This window comes from Rattus norvegicus, chromosome 10, assembly GCF_021556685.1.
Source record: "Rattus norvegicus strain SHRSP/BbbUtx chromosome 10, alternate assembly SHRSP_T2T, whole genome shotgun sequence".
NCBI classification, from domain to species: domain Eukaryota; kingdom Metazoa; phylum Chordata; class Mammalia; order Rodentia; family Muridae; genus Rattus; species Rattus norvegicus.
Window position 1 is genome coordinate 53,804,381 of NC_141543.1, and position 21,211 is coordinate 53,825,591.

The 21,211-nt window shown below is 43.7% G+C and overlaps 1 long non-coding RNA gene across 7 annotated transcripts in view; it reads right to left on the reverse strand.

The window, feature by feature from the left end:
- The window catches only part of LOC148002912 (uncharacterized), a 61,440-nt gene that overhangs the window by 31,063 nt on the left and 9,166 nt on the right, over positions 1 to 21,211 (reverse strand). For 3 of the 7 annotated variants that reach the window (XR_015631714.1, XR_015631711.1, XR_015631715.1), the window contains exon 3: positions 2,754 to 2,900. This is a non-coding gene — a long non-coding RNA (uncharacterized LOC148002912). Of the gene's footprint in view, positions 1 to 2,753; positions 2,946 to 14,993; positions 16,261 to 21,211 lie in introns of those variants that run through there. The other 4 variants (XR_015631713.1, XR_015631710.1, XR_015631712.1 and 1 more) reach the window with 2 other exon arrangements.

Genomic DNA, 21,211 nt, shown 5'->3' on the forward strand with positions numbered 1-21,211 from the left:
AACCATCAAAACCTCAGGAGTAAGGTTTTGACCTTAGAAGTAGAGTAAGACCACAGGAGAGCCACCAGACCCCGGTAATGGGGAAAAGCCGGGAACGACCACCAGAACTCTAATAGAATACAAGGTTGTTGAGAGAAAAAGAGGGATTAATGGTAAGAAACACAGTTGATGCGGCTGGAGAGACTAGAGATTATACTTAATTGCAGAGGGGGCACCAGAGAAGCAGGGATCTATAAGAACCAAGTGCTTCATTTCACAGGAGGTTGTTGGTGGGACCACAGGGAAGATGGGTTTTAACGGGATTATTATAGATCTTTTCAAAGTCCCCTTAAACCAGTGGTTCTCAACCTGTGGGTCCTAACCTCTTGGAGGCCAAAAGACCCTTTCATGGGGGTTCCCTAAGACCATCAGAAAACACAGATGTTTACATTATTATTCCTAACAGTAATGAAGTTACAATCAAGAGGTAGAGATGGAAATACTTTTATGGTTGAGGGGGAGGGGGTTCACTACAACATGAGGAACTGTATTAATGGGTTATAGCATTGAAAGGTTGAGAACCACTGACTTAAACAGTTGTGTTTTGTTTGTTTGTTTGTTTGTTTGAGTTTTGGTCACAAAAATGTTGCCCCACACCCAGAAAGGTAATAGATTGGCTACTAAAAAAGGCTAAGATAGTCTAAGGTAATTTTGGCTTTGAACCCATAATGTCTTAACTCTCTGCACTTATTTTTGATGTGTTGATGGCACAATTACAACTTGTTGAAGTTTCAACATCAATATGGCAAAATGTGTAATCTCTCACATTAAAATAAGAAGCACACATTTCAAAGAAGCAGTGACATCAGATGGACACGGGTGCTCTGGTTTGGATTAGAATAATTTAAATATAAATACCCCCCAAATGGTCCAGGTGTGGGTAAACCAACAGGCCTGAAAGACCTAACATTGTCTTTACTATAGACCCTACCAGAATCAAGATTAGTCTTTTTTGTCACTGAGCAAAATCCCAGCAAAATATTAAACATCTGTAAGTACAGCAGGATCCAAGAAACACAAAGAACAGACCTTTCTCTCTAGGCTGGAGGGAGTTACAGTTACTTAGTGGTAATCCTTTATTTAGTTATTAATCACAAGGACTGATGATACAGGCATGATGAGATCTCCTATAATGGCCAAATGTGCAGATGGATTTAGTTTTTGTTCAAGTAAGTCTGATCTATAATCACTGTGCAATTTAGCCAATGGAAACTAGAGAAAGAGTATTTGCAGGAACCAAGTTTCAGATCTAAGATATTTCCTTTACTAAAAGGATGAAACAAAATCCTTGCTTACAAAATTAGGATGATGTTTAAAAAAATGTTAATAGGAACAGAATTATCCATAATGACAATCTTGTAAATAGAAGACCCAGTGACAGACTATTTGGATGAAAAATCATTTTGATCTTAAGAGTTAAAATTAATTAAATTAGAACTATATTATAATCGTCTAGAATAAATCTTTTTATAAAATATTTTATGCAAAAACTGCCATTTTTTAACCTTTTTTATCAACTACATATTTTATATTTTCGATTTTTACAAATTTAATGACTTAGTTTTGTTTAAAAGATTTTAAAACTGAAGACTACAGAGAAGGATCAGAGCTTAGGAGCACTTGCTGTTCTTGCACAAAACTCTGGGGTTTGATTCCACGCATCCACATAAAGCAGGTCACAGTTACCTATACATACATCTCATAACTCACATGTATGCAATACATGTACTCAGGTGCACACACATATACACACAAGAAACTAAAAATACTTCTCTAAGAGGAAAACAAGATTTAAAACAAATTATATTATGTATTATATTATAAATTAAAACATAAATCGTATTTGAACCACAAAAACCATGTAGGTGGTATCCCAAATGCTTAAGTCATAAAAGCCAGCAGAGCATGGTAATCATTTTAAATATACTTAAAAGAGCATGTAGCTTAGAAAACTTAAAACATCTTAAAATATTTATATAAACACATGTATCCATCTCTATACATCACTTACCTTCGCTTTTCTTCCTCTACCCTCTCCCATGCCTCTTTCTCAAAATATATATGTATATATACATTATATATAATATATTATGCTTATGTATATATACATATATAATATAATATACTGAGAGAGGCATGCGTGATATACTATATTACATATAGGATATATATATACATACACACACACACAGGAATGAGCCTCTTATTGGTTGTTCAATATAGAGTGCTGAACCCTGAAACCATATGCATACAAACAACAAAAATGGGCTCAGCAGGTTGTAGTTATATACATTTGTGCATACATATGCACATATATAGTATGTGTATATGCATATATATTGTGTATATATGTGTGTGTATATACACACAAACAACAAAAAGGGCTCAGCAGGTTGTGGCTATATATTTTTGCATATACGTACACACACACACACAAACACACACACACACACACACATATATATATATATTTAGAGAGAGAGAGAGAGAGAGAGAGAGAGAGAGAGAGAGAGAGAGAGAGAGAATGGTTTCAAGGATTGAACACTCTGCACTGGTCAACCAGTAAGAAGTTCCTCCCTGGGAGAGGTTAATTCTTCTCTGAGCAATTTTTAGTTGCCTATAGTTTTTGCCTAGGGGTGGGACCCTGAAAAGAATGCTTCCCCTCCAACTTAGCATCTAGATCGATATTGCTGTTGCTTCAGTCTTATTCATACCATCTCTCTTCTGTTATGCACCCTCTTCTGTGGTGTTCTCTGAGGCATAGATGCAGGAGTTGTGATGTATCCACAAAGGCTGGGGTTCTCAAGTTCTGCTGATTTCTGCTTTGGTTTTGGTTGTGGGGCTCTGATGATCTCCCTTTGCTGTAAAGAGAGGCTTCTTTGAGGAAGGGTGGTAGCTATACTTATCTGTGGATGAGGTTTAGAATATAGTTAGTAATTACACTGGTCTAATGGTAGGGTAGTAATAGTTATTTTCTAAGGTCTATGAATACCTAGCTCTGGAAAGTTGGTTATGTTTCTAGAACCAGAGATGACTTCCCTCCTGTTAAGTGGGCCTTAAATCCAAACCGTTGGTTACCACCAACATGTGAGTGCCATTATTAGACCTTCATGACTATCCTGCCATCCATTGCTGATCATAGGCCCTATTGATTGCTAGATAGAACTAATAACTGCGTCCCTCCCTTAGTAGCTTTCACAATACTTTCTGGTATCATGGATGCTAAACCCCAGGAAAGAGACTTTCAGGTTAACTAGATTATTCATCTTAAATAATCCAGAGTCCCATATCTTTTTTTTTTTTTTTTTGGTTCTTTTTTTCGGAGCTGGGGATCGAACCCGGGCCTTGCGCTTCCTAGGCAAGCTCTCTACCACTGAGCTAAATCCCCAACCCCCAGAGTCCCATATCTTAAGTGAGTTAAACTATTTTTCCCTGGAAAAATACCTTATCCTTTCCCACTTGGCTGAGAGATGTGTTTCTGGGTGTCAGAGAAGAAAGGAAGAGTTTAGAGAAAGAAAGAGGAGTGGCTAAAGGTATTCCTGTAGGGTGGAGGAGCAATTTGGAAGTCTGCAGACAGAACATACATAGATTAGCTTTAAAAACAAACAACTCAAGAGGTCGACAATGAATGGAGTCCCCACTGCACTCACCAAGGTAACTGGGTGGGTAAAGACAGACTTATCATTTTAGAGGAGTTGAGCATTTGCTTGCTTTGATCTAGAAGTATGGCTGGGAAAAATGCAAGTAGGGCATAGTCAATTTCTCTGTGGGAGATTCTAGGTACTGACCAATGTGAAGGAGAATATGCTGGGCTGGCAGGGTGAGGAATAGGTATGGGGTATGGGAGTGGGAAGCAAACAGAGATGGAAAGATTTGGCAGAGAGGCTCTCAGAAGGTAAAAGAGTGTAGTAGCCATAACTGCCATGGGTATCAGAATGGGAGGAGTCAAAGCACGTGGTTAGGATGCATGAGTTTGGGTAGGAAGCAGAACTGTGGTTAGGGAGCAGGGGTTTGGATATGGAGCAGGAGTTTGTTTAGGAACCAGGTTTCCAGGTTTCCCTAGGAAGCAAAACATCAGTTGCTTACCAGCCAGCGAGATGAAAGAGGTTTATTTTTGTTTTTGTTGTTGTTGTTATGAGAAATAGATAGTTAGTAATGGGTTGAGGAAGGAAGGTAGCATGTAATGGCAGAGAAGGTAGTTTTTATGGCAACAGGAAGAATATGAATAGCACAATTAGGAAGGGATTAGATCTAGGAGAGAGGCAGGGAGGATATTATGGAGAAAGACAGCCTGGAAGTGGAATGGGATAAGCAGAGAGTGTAGAAGCTGAGAAAGACAGCAAGCGGCTTGAATGCAGGAAGCCTTGGATCACATTCTACCACATTAATGTAACTCTGTTTTGACTCTGGAAGTCAAACGTGTCACTCTCTGGCCTGCAGCAGCCATTGTTCATGGGTACTCCTCCTGCCAGGCTGTATTACTAGGAAAATTGTTGAGGAGACTTGACAAAGAGCCTTGAGGTGGTTAGAGGACTTTTCCATATGAGGAAGAGTGAGGTAGGAGATTTTTCTTGATAGAAAACAGGTTCCCCCTGACCCAAAACTCTGTTCAGTAAGAGGGTTCATTGAGAGGAGACAATTATCTATACTGTGAGGGCTAAAGTTATGTTTTAAGCTTTAAATCACTGTGCTTAAGAGCTCTATGAAACAAAAATGCCTCTAACACATAAGCCCTACTTAACCAAGGACAGGTAAACCTGTAAGTCCTACTTGTCCAAGGACAGGTAAACCTGTAAGTCCTACTTAACCAAGGACAGGTAAACCTGTAAGTCCTACTTACAAGGACAGGTAAACCTGTAAGTCCTACTTAACCAAGGACAGGTAAACCTGTAAGTCCTACTTACAAGGACAGGTAAACCTGTAAGTCCTACTTACAAGGACAGGTAAACCTGTAAGTCCTACTTAACCAAGGAGAGGTAAACCTGTAAGTCCTACTTAACCAAGGACAGGTAAACCTGTAAGTCCTACTTAACCAAGGACAGGTAAACCTGTAAGTCCTACTTACAAGGACAGGTAAACCTGTAAGTCCTACTTAACCAAGGACAGGTAAACCTGTAAGTCCTACTTAACCAAGGACAGGTAAACCTGTAAGTCCTACTTACAAGGACAGGTAAACCTGTAAGTCCTACTTAACCAAGGACAGGTAAACCTGTAAGTCCTACTTAACCAAGGACAGGTAAACCTGTAAGTCTTACTTAACCAAGCACAGGTAAACCTGTAAGTCCTACTTAACCAAGGACAGGTAAACCTGTAAGTCCTACTTACAAGGACAGGTAAACCTGTAAGTCCTACTTAGCCAAGGACAAGTAAACCTGTAAGTCCTACTTACAAGGACAGGTAAACCTGTAAGTCCTACTTAACCAAGGACAGGTAAACCTGTAAGTCCTACTTACAAGGACAGGTAAACCTGTAAGTCCTACTTAGCCAAGGACAAGTAAACCTGTAAGTCCTACTTACAAGGACAGGTAAACCTGTAAGTCCTACTTACAAGGACAGGTAAACCTGTAAGTCCTACTTACAAGGACAGGTAAACCTGTAAGTCCTACTTACAAGGACAGGTAAACCTGTAAGTCCTACTTAACCAAGGACAGGTAAACCTGTAAGTCCTACTTAACCAAGGACAGGTAAACCTGTAAGTCCTACTTAACCAAGCACAGGTAAACCTGTAAGTCCTACTTAACCAAGGACAGGTAAACCTGTAAGTCCTACTTACAAGGACAGGTAAACCTGTAAGTCCTACTTACAAGGACAGGTAAACCTGTAAGTCCTACTTACAAGGACAGGTAAACCTGTAAGTCCTACTTAACCAAGGACAGGTAAACCTGTAAGTCCTACTTAACCAAGGACAGGTAAACCTGTAAGTCCTACTTACAAAGACAGGTAAACCTGTAAGTCCTACTTACAAGGACAGGTAAACCTGTAAGTCCTACTTAACCAAGGACAGGTAAACCTGTAAGTCCTACTTAACCAAGGACAGGTAAGCCTGTAAGTCCTACTTAACCAAGCACAGGTAAACCTGTAAGTCCTACTTAACCAAGGACAGGTAAACCTGTAAGTCCTACTTACAAGGACAGGTAAACCTGTAAGTCCTACTTAACCAAGGACAGGTAAACCTGTAAGTCCTACTTAACCAAGGACAGGTAAACCTGTAAGTCTTACTTAACCAAGCACAGGTAAACCTGTAAGTCCTACTTAACCAAGGACAGGTAAACCTGTAAGTCCTACTTACAAGGACAGGTAAACCTGTAAGTCCTACTTAGCCAAGGACAAGTAAACCTGTAAGTCCTACTTACAAGGACAGGTAAACCTGTAAGTCCTACTTAACCAAGGACAGGTAAACCTGTAAGTCCTACTTACAAGGACAGGTAAACCTGTAAGTCCTACTTAGCCAAGGACAAGTAAACCTGTAAGTCCTACTTACAAGGACAGGTAAACCTGTAAGTCCTACTTACAAGGACAGGTAAACCTGTAAGTCCTACTTACAAGGACAGGTAAACCTGTAAGTCCTACTTACAAGGACAGGTAAACCTGTAAGTCCTACTTAACCAAGGACAGGTAAACCTGTAAGTCCTACTTAACCAAGGACAGGTAAACCTGTAAGTCCTACTTAACCAAGGACAGGTAAACCTGTAAGTCCTACTTAACCAAGGACAGGTAAACCTGTAAGTCCTACTTACAAGGACAGGTAAACCTGTAAGTCCTACTTACAAGGACAGGTAAACCTGTAAGTCCTACTTACAAGGACAGGTAAACCTGTAAGTCCTACTTAACCAAGGACAGGTAAACCTGTAAGTCCTACTTAACCAAGGACAGGTAAACCTGTAAGTCCTACTTACAAGGACAGGTAAACCTGTAAGTCCTACTTACAAGGACAGGTAAACCTGTAAGTCCTACTTAACCAAGGACAGGTAAACCTGTAAGTCCTACTTAACCAAGGACAGGTAAGCCTGTAAGTCCTACTTAACCAAGCACAGGTAAACCTGTAAGTCCTACTTAACCAAGGACAGGTAAACCTGTAAGTCCTACTTACAAGGACAGGTAAACCTGTAAGTCCTACTTAGCCAAGGACAAGTAAACCTGTAAGTCCTACTTACAAGGACAGGTAAACCTGTAAGTCCTACTTAACCAAGGACAGGTAAACCTGTAAGTCCTACTTACAAGGACAGGTAAACCTGTAAGTCCTACTTAGCCAAGGACAAGTAAACCTGTAAGTCCTACTTACAAGGACAGGTAAACCTGTATGTCCTACTTAGCCAAGGACAAGTAAACCTGTAAGTCCTACTTAACCAAGGACAGGTAAACCTGTAAGTCCTACTTAACCAAGGACAGGTAAACCTGTAAGTCCTACTTACAAGGACAGGTAAACCTGTAAGTCCTACTTAACCAAGGACAGGTAAACCTGTAAGTCCTACTTACAAGGACAGGTAAACCTGTAAGTCCTACTTAGCCAAGGACAAGTAAACCTGTAAGTCCTACTTAACCAAGGACAGGTAAACCTGTAAATCCTACTTAACCAAGGACAGGTAAACCTGTAAGTCCTACTTACAAGGACAGGTAAACCTGTAAGTCCTACTTAACCAAGGACAGGTAAACCTGTATGTCCTACTTACAAGGACAGATAACTTCCAGAAATACTGGGATTGTTATTCATGTAAAATATAACAAGCCATGTATTTTCACTTCTGTAAACAAGGTTGGATGCCCTAACTACACAGGATTTGCTTGATCACACAAGGGAGGTACATAGGCAGGAAGTTCATCAGGAGGTATATTTGCCCCAGATTGGACGAAGGCAGGAAGTACATAACCTTGTGGGTTTTGCCTTTATAAGTGCTTTACTAACAATTCATGGTTATTCCCTGGGAATTCCAGGAATGGGTCTGGCCAGTGTCCATTGTCCTGATCAGTATTTAATATACCTTGCTTCAAATTTGGCTCAAAAAAGTATGGTAGTGGTCTTATTCTCACCCAGTTGGATTAACAACATCATGCCTCTCAAGTGAGACTGACAGTTCAATCTGGGGTAAACGCTACACTTGGCACCAGGATTTCTGAGACATCCACCTAGCAAATTGTCAAAACAGAAGAGTTTCTGGAGACGGGAAAAAAAATCTCAAACAGTGATGGATGACATGACCTCTCCAAGGTATGATGACTGAGGGGGAATTTTTTATTGTAGATATGAGGGAGAGGTCAGTCAGAAGACAGCCAGAGAAGAGCTGTCTGTAAGGGTCCAGAGCAGAGGAGAAAGTAGTAGACTGGCCATGGCCAAGAGAGAGAGAGAAAGAGAGAGAGAGAGAGAGAGAGAGAGAGAGAGAGAGAGAGAGAGAGAGAGGAGAAAGGGGGGAGGCAGAGGAGAGTGAAAGATGAAGACCAAGAAACGCACAGCTGAAGTAGCAAGGCTATAAGGAGATTGAGGAGCTGAGGGGAGGGACGCCCATGCACTGGTGAGAGGGAGTTAGAGTAGGAGAGGAGGTGAGAGGGACTGGGATGCTAGTATGGACCTCTGAAATCTGTAACTAGTATTTATGATACTGGGGAGCCTGGTATGCTAGGCACCACAGGCAGCCATTGCCCCTTCTGCCAGTGATAAGGGGAATGGCTCCTTTGGTAGAGGGAATCAGCTTCACAAGTTCCAGAAAAATGCTGGCTTTTGTCTAACAGTCAGAATTTGGGGGAAATGGAGTTTCCTTTGAACTTGACAGTCACCACCAACGTCACTCAAGGGAAAGGCGGTTATAAAGAGTTGGAGCAGGAAATGGTAGAGAGATAGGAACAAATGAGGATCCCCATTGGAGAGCTGTACCCCAACTCCATGTCTGGGCACTGAAGGAAGAGTCAGCAAGAAGGAAACACAGACACATGGTGGCCTTCTGGGGTAAGACCTGTTCTGTGAGAATCAGATCCTGCTGTCTACTTACAAGCTGGGTTAGTGATAGACAGAAGAGGCAGTGAAAGACCCCCAGAGAGGACCTTTCCCTCAGGAGGAGTCCCAAGCGCCCAATGACCGAGCCGAGTCCACTCGGATGCAATCAGCAAGAGGGTTTATTGGAAAACACAGGTACCTGCGGGCACACAGTCTCTTCGGAGGACTTGCGCGCCCAGCAGCTCCAGCATGGGGCTTTTATAGGGATTGGGGAAGCAGAAGCGGGCGTACAGAAGCAGATGCATAGTTACGGGGATTGGTGGATTCAAACGAGGCACATAGACATGTTCACATATGATTGGCTATTTCACATGATGAGGTAATAAGGTATAGCTACACACATTGGCAGGTTTGGGGCATCCTGGATGTCGGGGGCTGGGGGCTTATCTCTTCCTGCCAGGTGGCCTGTGAGTGGTACTCCTGGTCTGTTCTTCATTCCTTTCCTTTTATGGTCTGTTAGTTTTCACGGTGACTCGGCCCTAGGTATCTGGGCGTGCCTGGGCTCGTTCAAGCCTGTTGCAACTCTGAGTTAAGACTCATGGGGTGGGTCTTTCATTTTCCCCCATTTTCTTTTAGACTTGAGTAAAATCCTTTACTCAAATCGAATTCTAAGGAATCTCTTCCTGTTGTCTTACCCTCTGGTATTGTTGGGTGAGAACAAGCGTCTGAATGACTGAGAGTCTGTTCTTTATGAACTGCATCAATCTGTTTAGAATGCAGGGGCCAAAGAGGAAGATTAGGAGGAGGATGATTAAGGGTCCCATCAAGGTGGACACCAGGGTAGCAAACCAAGGGGATCGGTTAAACCACCCCTCGAACCAGCCTTGTTGGGAATCAAACAGCTTCTGTCTCTGGGCCAAGCGTTCTCGGAGCTTAGCCATGTTATCTCTCACTAATCCTGTATGGTCTGCATAGAAACAACATTCTTTCAGTGTAGCACACAGGTTCCTTCTTTAAGGAATATCAGGTCTAATCTTCTCCTATTCTGAAGGACTACCTCTGAGAGGGAGGTTAGGTATTCTTGGAGGTCAGCTAAAAAGTCTTTCACTCTTTTTATATCTGAGTCAATGGCAGTTCTGAATTCTCTATAAACCTTGCATTGCAGGGCAATGGCAGATGTCCTTGTGCTGCCCTTGCAGCACCTAGATAGCCTTAAGTAATTCTCAACTCTTTTTTTTTTTTTTTCTTACTAAGTCTCTAGCATCAGGATTCCAATCTGGACACTATCTAAACCTGCACACCAAGGTCATGACTAGCTTTTAGAACTTCTAAACTTGTACAGATTGTGATCCCTGAGGCACAGTCCCAAGAAGTGTTAGGAGTACTAACATATGCAATGTTACATCATTTGTAATAGAAATCAAGCCTATCCCCACACCTATCTTGATAAAACCCGGGGCAAACATGAAATTAAGTCTAGGGAGCTTTTTGAAGATCTGATTTTCCCTCTAGGTCCCAGCTCTCAGCCCCAACAGCTAGTACACGGCTGGTGAGGGCTGAGAGTTGATGGCTGTCAGGGTGGTCAGCAGCACCAGGTACGGTCCTTTCCAGTGAGTATCTGGGTTCGGTGCCATCGTATGTAGCCGAGTCTCCGACCTGGAACTGGTGAGATGTCTCAGGGGTCCCCAGGGCATAGGCTGCTGCCAGCTCTGAGCAGATTTCTTTCTGTATCACCTGTAGGTCTTTTAGCCTAGCACACAAATCATTATTACTATGGCACTATGACATGTTGGTTCAGTAACATCATCTAATACAGTCAGGGGGACTGAGGCCCCATTTAAGATCTCAAAGGGGGTAAGGCTGAATCTGGGAGGGTATTTCTTGCTCTGAAGAGAGCAAGAGGGAAGGAGTGTCACCCAGTCTGTGCCAGTCTCCATGGTTAATTTGGTCAGGGTCTCTTTTAGAGTTCTATTTATTTACCCTACCTGTCCTGAACTTTGAGGTCTGTAAATACAATGTAATTTCCAATCGACCTCTAAATACTTGGCCACACCCTGGCTTACCTTGGCAACGAAAGTAGGGCCGTTGTCTGACCAGATTACCTTGGGCATTCCAAATCGGAGGAAGATTTCTTCCAGTATCTTCTTGATGATTGCAGAGGCCGTCTCTTGTTTGGTGAGGAAAGCTTCTATCTATTCCTGAAAAAGTATCTACAAGCACTAGGAGATACTTGTGATTATATTTTTCTGGTTTTATCTCAGTGAAGTTCACTTCGACTTTTCACCAAACTCTCTAGGTCTCTTTGCCCTGTTTGCTTGCTAAGCATTCACTTATTGACATACCTTATACTTTCTACTGCCTCTCTGGCTAAAATCTTAAAGTCTATTACATACACTTAACTACTTGGACAAACTTTTTATCTCCTAAATGAGTCCATTTCTGTATTTGGCAAAGTGAGTCTTTTCTTTGTTCTCTGGGGAGTATAGCTTCCCCCACAAGTGTGCCATTGTCCTTTATCTTTTAAGCAATTTGGGCCTTTTCTAAGTGAGGCCATCCCTTAGTCCGATCCTAGTTCTCAGTGGCTGTCTCTTGCAGGCCTGCAACCAGGATAGGCTCCTGCATAGCCATTTCCCGAGCCACTTTATCTGCTTTGTTACTGCCCAATGCCACTGAATCTCTTCCCTCCTGATATCCTGAGCAATGAATAGTACTCACAGTTGTTGGCTTCACCAGGGCATCCAAGAGATGGCAAAGGCATCTGCGGCACTGATGTACTGGGGGGGTAGAGGTTCAGCCATCCCAGATGACATTGTGTTGTCCACCATGGCAGCACCCACCTATCTCTGACCTTCATGAAGAGAACTGTTCCCGTCTGTGGACAAGGTAGCCTCGGCTTTCAGCAGGGGTCAATCAGCCAGTCGCAGAGGTCTTTCCTCCACCCATGGGCTTCTGCCAGTGCTTGACACTCGTGCTGTGGTGGCTCCAGGTCAGGATTGGGTAGCAAGGTGACCAGATTGCCCCCAACAGGTGGAGAATCTAGTCCATGGCAGCTGACCAGTGGTCCCATCTTTTGGGACACTCTATTCAAAGGCAAACATCAGCCACTCTATCACAGTTTAAGTCCTGGATTGGGTGATAATTGTTAGTGCCCGGCTGGCAGGAGTGATATGTTCCAAGTAGAACAGCGCTAAGCCATTCATCTCCCAGCATCAGGTACTGGTGCACTGAGACAGGTCTTAAGCTCCGCATACACAGTCTGTAGATATGCATACACATGGCCTCACCCAGCCATTTCAGCCCACGCAAGCCATTTTGGGGAGCAATTTTCTCATGAGCAAGGGATGGGGGCAGTCAGGGATGACTATGAACTAGTGGGTTACCCGGCCCACGCCAAGGTCCACTGTTCTTCGGGCAGTCCATAAGTATTGTTTGTTGCCAGTAGGCCCCTGTACCCAAGGTCTTTGGATACTGGCCCACTGGAGCATAGGAGCACAGAGCATTGGGTCCCTGTATCCATAAAACAACTGGGCAGGCTTCCCTCCTATCTCTGCACATAGCCAGCACTCCAGGACCGAGAGGCTCTCCAGTGTCCCCTCTTGTTCTTTCTGGGGCAGTCCCTGACCCAGTGTCTTTTTTTTCCTTTGCATTAGGCACACTGATCTTTAGCCAGGAATTCTCTTCTGTTGCCAGGTACTGTCTTCTTAGGTTCCCTAACTACTGTGGCCAGTATATGTTCCTCTCTTGTCTTTTATCTCTCTTTAGCTCTCTAGCTTCCTCTTCTTTTTGTCTCTTTTCTTCCCTAGCTTTCTGCTCTTTTTACCTTCTTTTCTCCTTCTCTTTGTTTAACCTTACTTTCTCTGTAACTTATACTAACTCTCAGCAACTTAGCTTAACCCTTCAAATTTCTGTAACTTTCTCTTCATACCCTTTCCTTATCTTAGCCAGATTGGTGGGGCATTTTCCAGCCCCTAGGAGACCCACCCTTGGAGCCTGGGGGCAGACCTGGCACTCCCTACCTTCAGGCGTCTGAAGAGAGCAGGCACAAGTGAGGGCCTTCTAGCCATGTCTGGAACATTCTTTCAGGCCTCTAGTAGGATTCTGTCTTTCCTCGGTGGTAAAGAAGACCTGTAACAGTTACTAACAAGCATCTCACGTGGGATGGTGAGAAAACAAGAAGGGAATCTAGAGGAGAGAGGTCCACTGAAGAGGACAAATAGCATTTAGTCACACAGCTAAACCAGGAGGCCTTTTTTTTGGACAAAAAGGCCACTGTAAATATAAGCACAAGCTTTGTCTATGAAACAGAAAGGCGAGCAGAGAGGCAGCCTAGCTGTTACTGGCTGTCTCTCTGGGCTTAGATTTTCCCTTAAGGAGTACCTACCTCCCTTCAGTGTCAGCTTGGTGGCTTTGCCTCTCAAGAGAACCAGCCTCCAAATGACACTAGGCTTCTAGTAACAACTAATAACAAAAGGATGGAGAGATGGTTAGAACCTGGGTGCTAAATACTAAGCAACTGACAAAAGAATTGTAACCAGTTCACCTGGGGCTTTCAGGACTTTAGTAACAGCCCTTTACCAAACTGTCTCAGTGGGCTATAGGCCCATGGAAAAGAAAACATTAATCCTGACTGGCAAAACAAAGTTCTTCACAGTTGTAGATTCTTTGAAACTATTTTAGGGGCTCTTTTTGTCCCCCAACCTGGGGCATTTTAACCATAGGGGCAGGAACTGGCTGCTGTGGGGATAGGACCAAAGGCACTCTCCATGTTAATGATGATCAGCGAGAAAAGTAATTTAATGTTGGAGACTGACTCCTCCCTTGGAATAAGGACAGCAGATAAGGCAGGCTTCCTTAAAGAACTTCTCTAAATGAGCGCTCTCCTACTGTGAGCAAATGTCAGAAATTCCTTTCCTGTTCTTGTTTTCCTTATAGCCCCACTTAGCTCTCAGCCCTTTTAGATCATTCTTCCTGTAGCATTTCTAACACAGCCTGTCCCTTTTTTATAGCCTGTTAACAGCATTTCTGATCTTTTAGGCAGCTACGCACTAAGTGCCATACCGGCTGAAACTCCACCTTTAAGATTCCTTACTCCCAAGGAAAATTTAAATCTTTCCCAGTTCATCACAGCTGGCTGCGAGCATAAGCACAGATAAAACACTATATGTTTTTGTTTTGTTTTTCTTTCCTTTTTTCAGAGCTGGGGACCGAACCCAGGGCCTTGCACTTGCTAGGCAAGAGCTCTACCACTGAGCTAAATCCCCAACCCCCAAAACACTATGTTTTAAAAATTAACTTTGGCTATCAACCAACACACTGCCACTAGAGCGGGGTCTACAAAATTAAGTTTCTTACTCACTAAGCGTTAAGGGGACCAAGTAAAACGAACAAAGCAAACAGTTTCATGATTTCAAACACAGTCGTCGGTCCAAGATTTTAAACACAGTCGTCAGTCCAAATTCAAACACGAAACAAAAGTCAAAAAGACACTAACAGACACAACACGTCCAGAAAACCACAGTCAGGTCACAAAGAAGACAAACAATTCCAACAGTCAAACAAGTAACAAGCAGACGCGCCGCGCGGCTTCAGTACCAAACTGAAACCAAAAATTCAGACGGAGTCAGCGAGGGTCTTGGATCCTCTACTCCAATAAAATTCAGACAGAGTCATCAAGGGTGCGGATCCCTCCGAAAATGGACGGAGGTGCCACGGATCCGGATCTCCCTCTCCTCCAACCACCCTTGGAACGTCTTCCAGGGCTGCGGGGGAGAAGTCCGAGCTCGTCAGCTCCTTCTCTGGCCCGCCCAGATAGTCCCCAGATCTGAGCCTATTGATCGATCGTTCACAGGACAAGACACAACAGACAAGACAAACGCCGGCCGGCTTACCTCCCGGTGGGTGGTCGGTGGTCTCTGGGCAGAGGGTCTCCAAATCCCGGACGAGCCCCCATAATGAAAGACCCCCAGAGAGGACCTTTCCCTCAGGAGGAGTCCCAAGCGCCCAATGACCGAGCCGAGTCCACTCAGATGCAATCAGCAAGAGGGTTTATTGGAAAACACAGGTACCTGCGGGCACACAGTCTCTTCGGAGGACTTGCGCGCCCAGCAGCTCCAGCATGGGGCTTTTATAGGGATTGGGGAAGCAGAAGCGGGCGTACAGAAGCAGATGCATAGTTACGGGGATTGGTGGATTCAAACGAGGCACATAGACATGTTCACATATGATTGGCTATTTCACATGATGAGGTAATAAGGTATAGCTACACACATTGGCAGGTTTGGGGCATCCTGGATGTCGGGGGCTGGGGGCTTATCTCTTCCTGCCAGGTGGCCTGTGAGTGGTACTCCTGGTCTGTTCTTCATTCCTTTCCTTTTATGGTCTGTTAGTTTTCACGGTGACTCGGCCCTAGGTATCTGGGCGTGCCTGGGCTCGTTCAAGCCTGTTGCAACTCTGAGTTAAGACTCATGGGGTGGGTCTTTCAGCAGGTGGGGAAAAAGAGACTGAAAACGTTCCTATTTTGGCTGTTGCTATGGATAACCAGTGAGCTGTCAGTTAAAGAGTGTTAAGTGATGGATAAAAACCTCTCATGGCAGCCGTTCCTGGGGTCCCTGGGGCAGGGTAGTCAAGAACCCCTAGAAGGAAGTTAATTTACCTTTAGAAAACAAATACTACAGTTATAGGTGTTGGTATCAGGAATTGCTTTCGCCTCCAGCAGCTACACCATTTGGTCACTGTTGCCATGGCAATGGCCATACATTCCCAGTATACCTTTGGCTTAGTTCCCACCTGGGAGCAGTTCCGTCATATTCCAAATAAGAGGCAGACATTTTCTGCCCTCTCCCTCTTTTTCTCTTCTTTCTCTTGTCCCTTCCCCTTGTCTCATTCTCCCATTAAATCTCTCCACGTGGAACCCTGTTGGCTTGGTGTGCTTTATCCCGCACCGGCAGATATTTAAACAATAGGAATTGTTACAGTTTAATCCCAATGGAGAAGGTTTATAAAAGAACGTGGCCCTGGTTCGCAGGCTCCTCTGCCAGTCATCCCTGCAAAAGTCCTAGGGGCAGTGTCTGGTCCAAAACCCAGACAGTCTGATGGCTACTTGTATCCTCTTCTTTCTGGAGCTCCAAAGAGTTGGTGGCCACCTGACAGAGTTAGAGGTGCTTGCTTGCCAGGCAACTGGATTGTATTTTCTCAGGGACCTTTTCCTGTCTCTGGATGCTCCACTGTGTCCTTGCTCTGAAGCCCACGGATTTTCTTTGCGTCAGTTCCGATCTGCTTGACAGATCCTAAAGGGCCTGAAACAGCCAGGTGAACACCAGAGAAGGGTAAGATGAGGACCTGCCAAACGACCAAACTCTCACAGCAACATAGAATTGGAGTTGTTGAGAAATGAGAACAACAAACTGGTAACCCAGAATTAAAACGAAAAAACAAAATTATCCTGGAGAACAAAGCTATGAAGTGGCAGAAGGCCTTGGAGATGACCCTGCTTCCTCCCCATCCCACCCCCTCAACGCCCAATCTCACAGGGCTGTGGAGAGGTTGTAGTCAAGATGAATGCCAATGGACTTTTAATGAGTTCATAATCAGGTGCTTCATTACTGGGCTCTCAGTGAGCACAGCAATGGCCCTTGGGAGACAAAAGCTAGCATTCAAGCCAAAAGGAGCTTACAGGTTCTTGTGTCCTTTCAAGGACTTGCCTGTAGCCCTTTCTCTTTTCCCTTAGCTGCCCTGCAGACATGGAGGCAAACAAAAGGAGAACCCCACACCTCCTGTGCTTTTGCTCTGAGCAGCTCTTGGCCTCAGAGCTAATGAAGTAACAATAAATTCCCTTTGAAAAGTTGGTTTCATTTACATATGTTAATTTGTGCCAAAAGTCCCTACTTCCTAAGGCTTCTGCGACCTTCACAGACCACAGGAAGCTACATTTCCCCTCCCTCTCTCCCTTTATGCCTTCCATAGCCCAGCTGCCTAGTCTAGCTTGTGGAAGCCACTTGACAACAAAGTTTAGCCCCTGGCAGGTTTCACCCAATTCAAAGGCAAATATTCAAACTGCCTTCCGTTAGAGTTAGGGACTTAGCTGGAAAATCCAAGCTTGGCCTCCTTTTAAAATGTGTTTTTGTCCCTGAAAAGAGGGAAATATGGGTGTGCTCTGAAATTAATAGTGCCACTGCTGGATTAGAGGATGTTCCCAATAAGCGCTTGCTTTTCAATTGCTTTTCTCAAATAATGTGGCTTATCATAAGGGTAAAGTCTGGGTTTCAGGATCATACTTAAGGAGGATGCTAAATGCATTAGTTGTCCTAGGAAAATGAGGACTTGGAAACATTAAATTCCTAGTATTCTAGTACTGATCCTAAGCACATAATTCTTAGATAATATGAGATGGACATCCAAGTGTTTCATTCCTTGAGGATTTTATGCACAATAAGATGCTAAAACCACGACTTTGGACCTACGGGAATGGCTATTGTAGGTAGCAGAGGAGGTGATACTGTTTGTCGGTGGACAAAAAAGTTCATATGTGATAGGATTTCAACACCTCCCCTCTTCTATCGTATGCCTGTTAACTTTAGACAATTTATTGTCAGGAGAAAAATGATAGGGAAATTTTCACCTTGTGAGCCCACCCTGAGGATATTTGTTCTTGTATCTTTTCCACCTCAATCCCTGGTTAGCTCCAAGCCACCAAACACCCCGAAGCATGGGAGAGAGTATAAAACAAGACCTGGGCACACTGTTACATATTGTGACACATGACTATGACTAATAGCTAGACATTAGCACTAATGTTAAACCTGAAAATCGAGAGAGACCAGTTATACTTTTTTTGGTGACCAGTTATACTGTTTTGTTTGTTTGTTTCTCAAGACAGTTTCTCTATATGGTCCTGGCTGTCCGGAAACTCTGTAGACTGGGCTGGCCTTGAACTCACAGAGTTCCACCTGCCTCTGGCTCCCACATGCTGGGATTAAAGGCCTGCGTCACCACTGCCCAGTAGTTCCATAATTTTTGAGTTAGATTTGAAGCACACTTTAATTAAATACTGGCCAGAGACTATCATCCTGCTCAGGTCCATTCTGGAGTTCTCAGAAAATGGCAAACAGGCACATTCTGCTGAGGCTTAAAGAGCAAACCCATGAGCCACTATATTTCCAATCAGGTTCAACCAGGGGCAAGCATATACCCTAGTGTATTTCCTGCCTACATTCCTCCGCCTTACATACGACCCAGTGCGGTTGGGTCACACAAACTTGTTTAGGGGAATGAAAACATAAACACTAGCCTTCAGTTCAGGTATCTCTTCTTGAGCTAGAGACTTACAGGCTGTTTCATGGTTCTCTTAGGTACAGTAATTAAAACTTCAAATGTTACTTTGGCTCTCACACTGACCCCTCCCCTGTAAAGTAGAGGACTTGAACAACAGGTCTCTGATGACTGGTAGCCCAGCTAGGAGGTGTGGCTTAGAACTGCCCCCAAAGTGATGGATTAAAAACTACCTAAGCCTCAACCCCAACCCCAAACCTCACATTACTGCAAAGTAGGAAGTTCTCCACAAAGAACAAAGACAGACAATTGTCCTAATCTTTGAGGTCATCTGAATGGACCTGCCAATCCCATGGACCGGAAAGACCTTCCCAGGAAAAGACCTTCTGATTCAGAAACTCCAAAATAGTTCAAAACCTGTGTAAAATGTAGATTGGATCGTGGTGCTTCTGGTCATTGTCTACTGTCATCCCTTAGGAGTGTGCAGTCCTCCGCTCTGTGGTGCGCTCTGTATATTTTTTACAGTATACTCTCTGTTTCTCAGAATTCTTTCAATGGATCTCAAAGGGAAGCTCAGAAGTGTCTGAAAGGATAAGCCTCCCTACAGTCACACATGGGGCGGTGGGGGGGGGTGTTTCTGCCATTCCTTTCTCTCTTTGGGGTTTTCCAAGCCTCATGGTTGTAAACAGAGAGATGCAGGGCACATGTATAAACAGGAAGACATTATATACTAAATGGAGATGCCATGACAACTGTATTGTTTCTTAAATTACTTGGTTTAGGAAGAGAAAGTTATCTTTGCCCCCATCCTTTCTGAATTCTAGTGCACTCTTCAGACCCTGTTCTGGTTTGGTCCTGTTGCTGCGGTGAACACCATAACCAAAAGCAATGTGGAGAGAAAGGGTGGATTTCATTTTACAGGTTACAGTCTTTTGTTGATGGAAGTTAACGTGGTACCCTGAAAACAGGAACTGAGGCAGTGACCTTGGATACACACTGCTTACTGGCCTGCTTCTGGGCTTATATTCAACCTAGGCTCACTCTGGACCACAGCGGGAAGTGTGCTGACTCTAAGGAAATACTCCCAGATGATTCCGTCACAATGACTCTGGTCTTTTATTCATCTCAGCTGATTCTCCAGCCACAGCTGACTGCATCCACTGAGCTCAGAAGGTTTCAGTTTCTCCTATTCTTAGTTCTAATTTATTACATGAGCAATCTTACAGAGTCCTCGAGAGACTGCCAAACTGTTCCCTGAAACTTCACAAGCCAATCCTCCCAGCATTAGCCTCCTTATTAATCTCTGAGCACTCAATAGCTTTTCCAGCACATTGTTCCAAATGCCTTCATAATCCACCCCTCCCCTCAACACAAGGCCAGATGCATCACAACAACACTTCACTTCTTCTGTTACCAGTGATGCTATAGTTCAGTTTTGTTGCAATGAGAAACACCATAACCAAAAGCAACTTGAGAAGGACAGGGTTGATTTCGTCTTAAAGGTTGCAGTTCATCATCAACAGATGTCAGGGCAGGAACCTGAAGACAGGAACTGAAGCAGAGACCCTGGAGCAATGCTACTTACTGGCCTGCTCCTACGCTCACATTCTCTATCTTTTTACAACCCATGCTCACCTACTTAGGGATAGCATGGCTCTTAATGGGCTGGGCACTCCTGTATCAAATAACAATCAAGACCATCTTATTTACTATTCTATTGCTCATGACAATATGACCATGGCAACTCTTATAAAAGAGAACATTTAATTGGTGCTGGTTCACAGTTTTAGAGGTTTACTGTCTTATCATCATGGTGGGAAGCATGGTGGCAGACAGGTAAAAATGGTGTTGTTATTAAATATCGTTGTTGTTAAATATCAGCCTGTGCCCATCCGGATGGAGCACATCAAACCAACATGGTTCCACATGGAGATATTTAGTGGGAGAATGAGACAAGGGGAAGGGGTGAGAGAAAGAAGAGAAAGAGAGAAGAGAAGAGAGAGGGATGGCGGGTGGGGGCAGAAGCTGTCTGCCTTTTATTTGGAATGTGACGTAACTACTCCCAGGTGGAGTTGCGAATTGAGTCAAAAGGTCTTCTGGGAATGTATGGCTGTTGCCATGGCAACAGTGACCAAACGGTGTGGCTGTTGGGGTGTGGCTGTTGGAGGTAAAGGCAATTCCTGATGCCAACACATGGTGGTGGAGAAGTAGCTGAGATCTAGATACACAGGCATTAGGAAGAAGGGCCACTGAGTCTCGCTTGTGCTCTTGAGATGTCAAAGCCCACTTCCAGTGACATACTTTCTCCAACAAGGCCACAGCTCTTAATCCTTTCAAAGAGTTCCACTCACTGCTAAATAAGAATTCAAACCTAGGAGCCTATGGGAGCCATTTTAAATTTAAACCACCATGAAGACAATGTCCCACAGACATGACCATGCCAATCTGATGGTGACAATTCTTTACTTGAGGTTCCCTCTTTCCAAGTATATCAAGTGGACAATCAAAATTAGCCATCACAGACCCTTATTACAAATAACACATTGGTAAGAGAAAAGTATACAGATGTGTTTAGTATGAGTTTTACATTTCAAAAGGAGAAAGAAGACTTTTAGGAACAGTTAAGACAGAGGTTAAGCTCAGTTGGTAAAGTGTTTGCTCATGAAAACGTGAGGTCCTATGATTGATCATCAGAACCCAATTATAAAAACAGCATGTGTTATAGTGCTTATAACTCCATCTAGGTTTTATAACCCTATAACTGGGTTCTGGTGTTTAGTGTTGTCAACTAACTTTAGTTGGGGGATGGAATTAAATGAGTCAAATAACTTATATTGGCTTTGCTCTTAAGACCCATTGAATATTGTGAAGGCCTAGAGATTTCCATGAACAGAAGGCATGGTAAAGGTGTTCTTTGAAGAGCAGAGTGGGATTTCCATTAGACCACAGACAGGAGGTAACCAGAGGCAGGTACCTAAA